Here is a 10881-nt window from a genome sequence, read left to right as displayed (position 1 = left end):
ATTTTAGGTTGCTGAAAAGTTGAACACAAATGCTGCTACATAGTGGGAGGCACCAGAAAATCATCCTCTCCCCACCTTTCCACCTCAAGAAAGATCAATGCCACCTTCTCCAACCTGTTCCCCAAGATATTTTTTTTCCATGAGAAAATCATGACAACTTTCTCCCCCCTGTTTTAGTGCTTCACTTCTCTTTCTCTCACTCACCTGCTTTGCCTTCTGACTTCTATTAGGCTGCCAGATTTTACTTCCTCGTTTTAAGTATTTCATAGGGCCAAACGAAACAATTGGGACCAAATTCATTCCACTACTGGTCCATTAAAGCCAGCAGATTTATTTTAGGGTTGAATTTGCTCTCCTTATGTAAGAAATGGGGGATTCAGGAGAAGATAAAAGAAGAATGAAAAGAAAAAGTGACCTCGGTGGTCATATTTTCTTTAATCCACTAGGGCCACTCGATGAATGCATAAAGCCAGGCCAACAATAGCGCCTGCATTTAAACTCGGGTGGGTGTAAATATAGGTAAGGGCACTAATCAGCCAGGTGGCTACATGTTACCCTGAACACAAGCAATTAAGCACGAGGGCAATTTTCTCCCAGAGGTTAGTTATTTCATAGCCAATTACCCAGGCAGCTTCACCCACTTTGAACTGTGTGTGGAGTAAGAGCCACGTCTGCATCTGGACCTTCAATAGATTCCCTGTAGCTTTAGCCATCAGCCCTATTCATCTTTTTTCTAAAGTAGTTACAGCATCCACCTGCCTTGCAGTATTTAACTCCTTCATTTGTAAAGAAGCAAGCAGAACATTTGAACACACACACACACAAAAAAAAACATAAAGAAAGATATTTTTATCTTTCTAATAGGCAAGGCAATTTGAGCGCTGCATGGCTATGAAATTCTGCATTCAGCCTCATGCAGGATCCTCACAAAAATCAGTGAATGCACTTTATCCAACATGTCCCCCTCTGCCAAGCTGGCCTTCTGAGGGAGCAATCTGCATTGTGTCCTGTTCAGAGTCTGGCAGGTCCAGGGAAGGCTGAGTGAACGTACAGGAGGAGGATGGAGGCAGCCCAACGCACACCAGCGCTGCAATCTCTTTCTGTAACGCATTAATAATGTAATTACACCTCAAACATTAATGGAATACACAGAATAACGCTGAGCTGTGGATGTCTGTGTGCATGTAAGCAACGCTTATGTTTTATTCCCACAAGACACCCGCTACATTATGTTACAAACAGCCAGGTGGGACACGCACGTCTGCGTCTCCAAGCATCCAACCCACACACCATGCTCTCAAGGCAGTCAAAGCCACTGCGAGAGCAAAAGGGTTGCGGGCTCCAGAGGTAGAAATCCCCACACTGTCCCATCCCTGCCCTGCTGTGCACCATCCTCAGAGATGAGCTGTAATTCTGTCATCATGCAGAATCACGGAATGGTGAGGATTGGAAGGGACCTCCAAAGATCATCTAGTCCAGCCCTCCTGCTAGGGCAGGTTCGCCTAGAGCAGGTTGCACAGGATGGCATCCACGTGGGTTTGGATTGACTCTAAGGATGTAGACTCCACCATGTCTCTGGGCAGCATGGTCCAATGCTCTGCCTCCCTCAAAGTAAATCAGATACTGATCTTTTCTCTCCAAAACTTGCACCCTCCATTCCACAGTTCAGCAAAGGCCTAGAGCATGTGCAGTTCTAATAGGAAGTATTCCCATCAAAATGTGTGCACAACAGGACTGGGTTCTGCCTTAGGGAGCTGGGGTTGCTTAGCCTGGAGAAGAGGAGGCTCAGGGGAGACCTTATTGCTCTCTACAACTACCTGAAGGGAGGTTGTAGCCAGGTGGGGGTTGGTCTCTTCACCCAGGCAACCAGCACCAGAACAAGAGGACACAGTCTCAAGCTGTGCCAGGGGAGGTTTAGGTTGGATGTGAGGAAGAAGTTCTTCACAGAAAGAGAGATTGGCCATTGGAATGTGCTGCCCAGGGAGGTGGTGGAGTCGCCATCACTGGAGGCGTTTAGAAGAGACTGGATGGGGTGCTTGGTGCCATGGTTTAGTTGATTAGATGGTGTTAGATGACAGGTTGGACTTGATGATCTTGAAGGTTTTAGAATATTGTAACATTAGAATAAACCTTTATTAGAATAAACCAAACCAGGTTGGAAGAGACCTTCAAGATCATCGTGTCCAACCCGTCAACCAATCCAACCCACCCAAACAGCTAACCCATGGCACCAAGCACCCCATCAAGTCTTCAACCTGTTTTTTTCCAACCTGGTTAATTCTATTCTATTCTATGGACCACCATCACAGCAGGCCCCTGTTGCAGCAGCTCCCTCTGCCAGGTTGTGTGTCTCTTCTGTGTCACATCAGTGACAAAAAGAACCTGGAGAGCACACCACAGCTCAGCTCCCACAGACTATAGTGCCCTGGGATCCACTGGGGACCCCATATTCCTGGTGTAGGTAACAAAAAAGCATCTCCTGTCACTACCCACATCTGTCTAGAGGAGAATCAGGGAATCATTTCATGTCCTGGGCTGAACCCCTGAGTCTCTGTCTGAAAATCTGTCCATAAATTAGGGACAGTCAGGAGTGCAGAACTAGAATAACTGGCAAGTCCAGAGCTCCTGTGGATTTCTCTGAGCTGTCCTTTGCACTCCTCCTGAGATATTTTAATCAAAGTGATAATTTAGATCTTTTTAAGGAGAAAAAAAATCTGCACTGTGGAACAACACTCTACACAAGCCACACATTCTCCTTCCAATAAGGGGATTAAAAGGTACCAGGAAAAAAGAAGGATCTCTTGGACTTGCCAGTTTCTAAGTTAGAATAGAATAGAATTAACCAGGTTGGAAGAGACCTTTGAGATCATCGAGTCCAACCTATCACCCAACACCATCTAATCAACTAAACCATGGCACCAAGCACCCCATCCAGTCTCTTCCTAAACACCTCCAGTGATGGTGACTCCAAAGTTGCCAAATCCTTGCTAAAAGAAGAACATAAAAGCAGAATACAAATGGGATTGTGAATGAAAAGTTTAAAATCACCAAACCCCCCCACCCCAAAACAAACCCACAGAGAAGTGTTCCAGTAGTTGCTTTTTACTCCAGACATTAACAACTTGAAATAGATATTTCAATCATAGACTTTCTTTTTTTTGCACCCAGGTCTCATGCTGTTTCTGTGCTGCATCACATCTCCCCAGCCCATGGAATAATAAGGCTCCCGAGGACACACTGTGCATTGCCTGGCTGTGTTTGCCTCCCCAGGGTGTGTGCTTGCTCCAACAAGGAAATGTCCAAATCAGGGTCCAGAATTTCCTTGCCTTCCTTAAGGTGAAAATTTCTGGACAGTAAAAATTGTCCTCTGGAAACCTAAAAGACTCAGCCTTTTGCCCCACGTCCTGAGGCACAGACACCAGTTGGCACAAGTCAGCCAAGACCCAAAAAGCGCCACAGTGAAAAACTTCCCAGCTCACTAAAAGAGGCTGCCTAAAGTTTGTAATTTCACTGACTATGGGCAGGATCAGAAGGGTTTGTTCACAATTTGGCCATGCTAATTCCCATCACAGAATCATAGAATGGTCTGGGTAGGAAGAGACCTCTGAAGGTCACTCAGTCCAACCCCCTCTGCAGCAAGCAGGGGCATTTTCAACTAAATCAGCTTGCCCCTCCCTCCTACTCTTCCTATTTTTCATGCATTTCTCAGTACCAAGCCTGTCATTTTAAGCATGATTTATTTACCAGGCAAGCATGGTACTGTTTAATAAAATACTTACAGGAATTTAATTTGCTAAAAAAAATCAACCATGTCAAATAAGAATCAGGTGTTTAAAATCTGCTATAATAAATAGCAAAACCAAACCAAAACAAAAAAAAACCAAACACCAAAACCAACAATAAAAACAACAAAACCCACTACAACAAAAAACACCACACACCACCACAACAACCACAACAACATATCCCTCCACCACCACAACCAAAAACCATAACAAAACCCACCACAACCACCAAACCCCACCACCACAACAACCAAAAAACACCACCACAACCACCAAACCCCACCACCACAAGCACCAAACCCCACCACCACAACCAAACAACAACCAAAATAACCCAAACCAAAACCCAGTGCTGACAGTTAGGTATCACTGATAGTGCCCAGGGAGGTGGTGAAGACACCACTCCTGGAGGTGTTCAAAAAGGGATTGGACATGGCACTTGAAGCCATGGTTTAGTAGTCATGAGGTGCTGGGTGACAGGTTGGACTGGATGATCTCTGAGGTCTTTTCCAACCTTAGAATCATAGAATAGAATCAACCAGGTTGGAAAAGACCTCCAAGATCATCCAGTCCAACCTATCACCCGGCCCTATCCAATCAACTACACCATGCACTAAGTGCCTCATCCAGTCTTTTCTTGAAGATCTCCAAGGATGGTGACTCCACCACCTCCCTGGGCAGCACATTCCAATGGCAAATCACTCTCTCTGTAAAGAACTTCTTCCTAATATCCAGTGTGAACCTCCCCTGGCATAACTTGAGACTGTGTCCCCTCGTTCTGTTGCTGGTTGCCTGGGAGAACAAACTGACCCCCACCTGGCTATGACCTCCCTTCAGGTAGTTGTAGAGAGCAATGAGGTCTCCCCCTGAGCCTCCTCTTCTCCAGACTAAACACCCCCAGCTCCCCCAGCCTCTCCTGATAGGCCTTCTCATCTTCAGGAAGGCATCATCTGCTTGACTATACCTACCTTATTGATTCTATGATTTTATGCTAATGCAGTTCTGCCTGTTACAGCTGTTATCATTTACATAATAAATTTCTTATTCACTTAATAAACTCTCCCCATGCAGTTTAGGCAAAGAATAACATTATTCCATTCTTAATAATTGGGAAAGATTCATACCAGTTGCACTTTCAGATTAGCTGAAAGCCTATCCAGGGGGAAAGCACACATCCACTTTCAAGCTGCAACCCCTCCCACGTTACAGGTTGGGGGAAACAAAACACCAACATGTTATTTCCAGCCTTTCCCTCCCCCCCACCCCCCCCCCCATAAATTACCAAAGCCCCTTTAAAATGTCGAGTGCAGATCCTACTGTGCTCAGGATGTCAGCAGAACTCTAAAAATATGGAGTGATGAGGCATGGGTACAATTTACAGCGGAAATCGAGCACGCTTTTCAACTCGCACGCCCCGGCAAAAAGGCGGTAAATCAAAAACTACTTTCCCTTTTGAAACTGACATTGAGCCAGAACTTGTATTAACTTCGCACAAATCATCACCCAGATTAGTGATATCTGATTGCAGCATTCAGGGACCCACAGCTGTAATGCTGTACTGCCTGTCTTTTTCCTTTAATTTATTTCTCTCTGCTGGTTTGGGTTTGTTTTTTCTTGGCATCGCTTGGCAGTAGCGGTACAAAGCCTAACGCTGCAGTTTGGGAGGCAAACGGAATCACTGCATGTTAGGGGCTGGAAGAGACCTCAGAAGATCATCCAACCCCCCCCCCCCCCCCCCCCCCCCCGCCAGAGCAGGATGACCTAGAGCAGATCACACAGGAATGCACCCAGACAGAAGTCAAATGCAGCCACTTGGCCAGTTGCTTAAAGTGGGGATGGATGGGAAACTCTTCTGTTCATTCTGTTGTGATGCTCCTGGAGATCTGAATGTTTCCAGTGGAAAAACATAGACTCATAGAATTGTTTCAACTGGAAAAGAGCAGAACAAGAGGACACAGCTGCGCCAGGGGAAGTTTAGGCTGGAGGTGAGGAGAAAGTTCTTCACTGAGAGAGTTGTTAGCCATTGGGATGTGCTGCCCAGGGAGGTGGTGGAGTCCCCATCCCTAGAGGTGCTCAAGAGGGGATTGGACATGGCACTTGGTGCCATGGTTTAGTCGTGAAGTCAGTGGTGACAAGTTGGACTTGATGATCTTTGAGGTCTCTTCCAACCTTGGTGATGTGGTGATTCTGTGAAAAGACCTTCAAGATCACTGAGACCAAACATCAACCCACCACTACCACAGCCATTAAACCATGTCCCAAAGTACTATGTCCACACATTTTTTGAACACCTCCAGGGATGGGGACTCCACCACCTCCCTGGGCAGCCTGTTCCAATGCCTGACCACTCCTGCAGGAAAAATGTTTTTCCTAATGCCCAACCCAAATCTCCCCAGGCACAAATCAGCGAGCAAATGCTTATAGGTTGAGCAAGCAATGAGACAGAGCCTCCCACTGCCAGCTCCCTGGGTCTGCATAGAGCCCCAGTTGATCAAAAGGGCCCCACTGCAAACAGAATCATTGAATTGTTAGGGTTGCAAGGGACCTCAAGGATCAGTCAGTTCCAACCCCTCTGCCATGTGCAGGGACACCTCACACTAGAGCAGCTTGGTTAGAGCCACATCCAGCCTGCCTTAAAAACTTGCAGGAATGGGACTTCCACCACCTCCCTGGGCAACCTGTGCCAGTCTCTCACCACCCTCATGGGGAAGAACTTTCTAACATCCAATCTCAATCTACCCATTTCTAGTTTTTTTTCCATTCCCCCCAATCCTATCACTCCATGACACCCTTAAAAGTCCCTCCCCAGCTTTCTTGTAGCCCCCTTCAGATACTGGAAGATCTTTATTGCAAGACCAAACCTGCACTATTCCCTATTGATTAATAACTATTTCCCATTGATTGATAACTATTTCCCAGGCAGCTACTTTTAAAAAACCAAAAAGGAGCAACCAATATTCATAAAACAATCTTACTGATATTGAAAACTGGCAGATCTTGAGGAATCAGAAAGAAGAGGGGGGTGGGACACAACCTCATGCTCTGAATTCATGCAGCTGTAGGCACAGTGTGAGTTTTCATGCACGGCAGGAAAATTCTTGGACTTCCCCCACTGAAAGGCAAAACCTCTGCCATGTGGCTATCTTGCAAACTGCTTCCACTGCAACACCTCCCAATAATGAGGTTAGTTATGGCAGAAATCATCAGCAAATAATAAGGTTCCTAGGCACCTAATCCTCACTTTATATTTACACAACCCTCCAGAAATCTCTGTCTGGTTATTAGCAAAGCCTCCGAGGTTGTTTCCTTTTCAGGCAGCCGCTCACCAGAGAGAGGGAAGGGAGGACAAAACACATTTGTTGTTGCAGCTTTGTTGTTTTTTTTTTTTTTTCCCCTTTCTTTCTTCTTTCTCCTCCTTTTAAATCGTTTTGCACCCCGGTGAGACCTGTCGGCCATTTCTGAGCCCTGCCAAGAGCAGGGGCGAGGAGAGGATGGCGCGGGGCTCCCGGCGGGGCTCTGCCCACACGATGGCAGGCTGGGATGCTGTTTGCGTTTCCCAGCAGCCGGGCTGCAAGCTGGAAAGCTCTTCCCCTCTCCAATGACAGCAGCCCCCAGGTAGCAGGGGTGACATTTGCTTTACATTATGATACACGCTAATTAATCATTAGCGATCCCAGAAGTATGTTGACTAAAAATGCTTTGCTCAGGCTCGGCACAGTAGGGGCTTTCGGTGTTGATACTATTACACACACATGTGTTCTACGGCTGGATGTTACAAGGCTGATGGCTTCAGTGGGTTAGGCTACAGAATATCTTTTTAAGGGCTGCTAATGATTCTTTGGTCAAAATCCTGGCGGCGGGGAATGAACTCAGTATCTCCCACTTTATGTGATAAACTCCTGAGGTTAGGTCACAAAATTATAGAATAGAATAGGAATAGAATAGAATAGAATAGGAATAGAATAGAATAGAATAGAATAGAATAGAATAGAATAGAATAGAATAGAATAGAATAGAATAGAATAGAATAGAATAGAATAGAATAGAATAGAATAGAAATAGAATAGACCAGACCAGGTTGGAAGAGACCTTAGAGATCATCGAGTCCAACCTATCACCCAACACCATCTAATCAACTGAACCATGGCACCAAGCACCCCATCCAGTCTCTTGCTAAACACCTCCTGTGATGGTGACTCCACCACCTCCCTGGGCAGCACATTCCAATGGCCAATCTCCCTTTCTATGAAGAGCTTCTTCCTAACATCCAACCTAAACCTCCCCTGGCATAGCTTGAGACTGTGTCCTCTTGTTCTGGTGCTGGCTGCCTGGGAGAAAAGACCAACCCCCAGCTGGCTACAACCTCCCTTCAGGTATTTGTCGATAGCAATAAGGTCTCCTCTGAGCCTCCCCTTCTCCAGACTAAGCAACCACAGCTCCCTCAGCCTCTCCTCATAGGACTTATGCTCCAAACCCCTCAGGGGATGTGTCCCCACAGGGGATGTGTCCACACTCATGGTACTCTCTGTTGTAAAAAGCTTTGTTGCTCTTGGCTGGGCCATGAAACAGGACTTTGGCAAGCTAAAGCTGCTACAAAACTTGAGTGGGTACTTTTCATGGCATAGGCATGACATTTTTAGACTGCTTTTGACATTTTTCCACCTCTGTGGCAGTCTCTGTGCCAACAGCTTGGGGTCACCTCCTTTCAGCCCACAAGCAACCACAGCTGAGCAGCACCTCAGCAAAGATGACTGCAGATGAGAACACTGTAAAAGATGATGCCTAATCATGGTTCAGACACAATCAAAGCTTCATACCACTGTGGTGGAGACACTGAGGTGCTTTGATTTACCTCTGCTACCTAGTATATAGGCACATCTGGGCTGGAATATAGGAGGTGATGAAAAGCAAAGTTCACATTAACAAAGGTAAACAGGAGGTCAAAAGTTCCAAATGCATCAGCAGTTCTCAGTCTAAGTTTCATGTGCTGTCAACCCCAGTGAAAAGCACCCGAGACACTCAGGAAGGATAAGAAGCAGACCTTGGACATTGGCTTCATGCCGAGCTACCTTTCATTTTTTGAAAGGTAGGCACAAACCTCCTGCTAGGCTACTCCTTTCAGCAGCTGCAAAGCTGCTGACTTGTCTCATTCTTTCACCTCATCATTGCCACACACAAGCAACCAAAAATCAAATGCCCCTTACAGATCCTAGCATGGCAGTCCTGCTCTCAGTAGGCTCATCTTCAGTCATCCTAAGCAGACAACCACCCTCCTCACCTTACAGTTAAGGACAGAGGATCCTATCTTAGATATCATAGTTTAGGAGTCCTTCAGCAGATCCTTTCCAGAGGTAAAGGATGTTCAGATGCAGACCAACAAGGGGAAACACAGATGGTTAAAATGTTCCATAAACCACACAATCCTGTGTTCAAAAACACTTGGAAAGGAAAAATCAAGTCATGATAGCTTTAGAAATGCTCTAGATGATGCAGACCTGGTTCAAGATGAACCAAAGATAACTGAGCTCTGAAATTGGTTTAGAGAAGCAAATACTCCCACAGCACAATGTCAGGGCCTGGAATGAACATGAGAGTTTTACCTACCATCCTTATTTGGGCTTCCAGGTGCTCAAGTTCTCCAGTGCATCTTTATTTGAATACTACAATACAGAAGGAGAGAGAAATACGACAAAACAAAAGCTCTTGTTTTAAAGAATGCCTCCCCAAACCCACACACCAGGCAGACTGACACCATTACAAGCTTCTCTGAGGGTCATCTGCATGAGATGAAAGCTAAACTGTCTAGAAGGAAAATCTTTTCTAACCATACAAACTAGAGGCTTTGAATCTGCTAGCCTGGCAAGACAGAAGTTGAAAGGTGAAGAGCACAGGCGTTTGCAAAGGTTATGAAGTGAATATCAATGATGCTTCTCCTCAGGGGAAGTAAAGCTCAAGCAACCAATAAACATTGGTTTAAGGATTTTTCCTCTATCACCACACATCACCTGTGTGTCAGAGGGACACGTGCCAGCCTGGAGGTCAGTCTCCTCCACCTCCATAAATGCTCTGCTGGGCACAGGGGATGTGTCCACACTCATGGTACTCTCTGTTGTAAAAATGCTGGCTGAGCCCCTGGAAATCCTCTTTCTAATACGAACAATTCATGGGTACAAGTCAAGACTGGGTCGGCATTTAACAGCTAAAGAACTGGCAAAACCATTACTGATCTAATGGGTCAGGAAATTAGACCTGCTCAAGTAATGGAACTCTATTAAAACCATAGAAAGCAAAATAAAAAGAATAAAGGGGGAGGGAGAGAGAGAGGCAGAAAGGGAGGAAGGAGAGACTCCTAGTTCCATACTTGGGGTTCTTATAGAAACACCAACTAGTGCTAAACTTTTGATACAGCTGTTAAGAAGCACAATTGACTTAACTGCTTGCCTTTTGATTAACGCTGATACAGTTTGGGGATTATATACAGCAAGACAAAATGATACAAGACTGGGATTTACCAGTTCAGCCCTACCAATCTCTATGAAGCCCTTCACAATGGGCAGGTGATTTCTGATGGGGTGAGCTCACCTTTACCTTCAGGAGCTGCAGCAAGCTTGCTCTTGCATTTTGATGTTCCAAGGCATCAGAGGTTTGCAGCCCTGCAGCTCCAACTCATGGCTTTGGCCCAGGCGGACTTGGAGGAAAGTTGCCTCTTCCTCCACGAGTCAAAGCTAACAGTGTCCACAAAGCCCAGCAGTGCTGTGACACACTTGCACTCAGCCACTTACATCTGCTCGTAATGCTGCTTCTTAACTAGCCACCCTATTGAACAATAAAGCAGTTGGTATGTTGGCATATTTACTGTGCCATTCCAAACACACTCTTCCAACTTGGTCACTAGAAAGTGAAGAGAAAGCTGTGCTCCAGAAAGAGCACTTTTACTGCTATATTGATTGATTTTTAAGCCTGGACTGATCTATTTTAAAACTTTGGGAATTAGGCCCCCATTCATCTCCTCTCCCTCTCTCATGCCAACCATAACACTTACTTCAAATTCCCTCTTTTCCTGACATATTACAGGTCTGAGAGCCCCCACGGTAGT

Source organism: Melanerpes formicivorus, unplaced genomic scaffold, assembly GCF_026170545.1.
Source record: "Melanerpes formicivorus ecotype bairdi unplaced genomic scaffold, bMelFor1.0.p_v2 SCAF_620, whole genome shotgun sequence".
NCBI lineage: Eukaryota > Metazoa > Chordata > Aves > Piciformes > Picidae > Melanerpes > Melanerpes formicivorus.
This window is presented reverse-complemented; position numbering follows the sequence as displayed.